This window comes from Etheostoma spectabile, chromosome 16 (assembly GCF_008692095.1).
Source record: "Etheostoma spectabile isolate EspeVRDwgs_2016 chromosome 16, UIUC_Espe_1.0, whole genome shotgun sequence".
In the NCBI taxonomy this organism is placed as follows: domain Eukaryota; kingdom Metazoa; phylum Chordata; class Actinopteri; order Perciformes; family Percidae; genus Etheostoma; species Etheostoma spectabile.
The window spans coordinates 12,777,826-12,779,274 of record NC_045748.1 but is presented as its reverse complement, the minus strand read 5'-3'; positions in this window follow the sequence as shown (position 1 = coordinate 12,779,274).

Sequence of the window (1,449 nt, the reverse complement as noted above, 5' to 3'; positions counted from 1 at the left end):
TTTAAATTCAATTTGAAATATCAAAATGTCAGTTGTTGATGCTACCTCCTGTTTCTCTCTTTCCTTTTCAGAGTTCAGTTGCTGTGTCTGCTTTAAAAATGCCTACTTTAAATAAAGTTTACTGTCCTTTCAAAAGCCCTGCAGCCCGCTTATCTGGACCACGAGACAGACTCAGGAGATAACACACTAAGGACAAAATAGCATCTGCAGGACTGCTAAAGAAAGAGCCACGCAAGGCTCACATCACAGAAGTTTTCAAAGCCTTTCCTTGTCGGAACTTCCCTCAACCTATAGTGCAGGACAGAGAGATGTCTGGCTGCAGGGATGTTTCCGGGGTTTGGAAGGTGGAATACTTACTTTTGTTTGTTTTCTTTTAGCTCAAATTCCTGTTGTTTCTCCTAATGTCTTTAAATATGTTTTTTTGTCAATGACTTCATTAGTCCTCTGTTTATCCTCCACAGCCTGCACCCATCCCCCTGCATTATCACGAGAAGGCTGAATGAAAATGGATGAGAGGTACTTAAGTCAAAGGAGGCCTGCTCGAATGCACAATGGCTCCTCTCTTCTTTCTCTTCTCATTCTTTGCCTGTGCCTTTGTCTCTCACTTGTGTTATTCCTTAGCCTCCTCCCGGGATAATGCAGCTGACCCTGTCCTTAAAATTTGTGGCTATCCAGATACCCTGCGGATTGGTTTGCCTTGCAGCCACGAGCTAATTTAGTGCTTGAACGTTACCTGAAGTGATTTTCCATCAGAAGAGGACATTTAGAAAAGCGCTGTAATTAATGGAACACAAGGGAGCAACAAATACGTGACTGACCTTGACAGCGATGGGAAGAACAACAAAGACTTTTAAAGGCATCACACTTAAAATGAAAGGGAATAGTTTGACATTTTGGGAAATATGCTTACTGTATTTGCTTTAGAGTTGAATGAAAAAACATACATAGATGTATATTACCATTAGACAGAGCACGGCTAGCTGTTTCTCCTTGTTTTCAATCTTTGTGCTAAGCTTAGCTAACTGCCTGCTGGCTGTGGCTTCATGTTTATTTACCTAGAGAGTGGTAAGAACTTGTATACATTTAGTGGAAAATATAATGCCACCAGGAATACCCTTTGTATCAACGTGTTTAACGTTACTAGCAGGTAGAGCGAGCTACAACTGACAGGGAGAGAGAGAGACTGTGTTGCTGCAGCCAATCCAGTCTGCTCAAAGCGGTGTTTTTTTTTCACAAATAGGTTGCACGTATAGGGGAAAAGAAGTATCTTCTACTTAGAGGGCCCTATCTTGCACAGCGCATAGCCTGACCCAAGTGTCTTTGCTAGTTTAAGACCGATGCAGTTTCCCGCCCAACGCCTGTGACTACGATTAGCCAGGGGGACTTACAACTTTCAAACAGGTTGCTAACTTAACGTCTACGTAGTCAAGCTCAGTTGGAGGCTGTGCA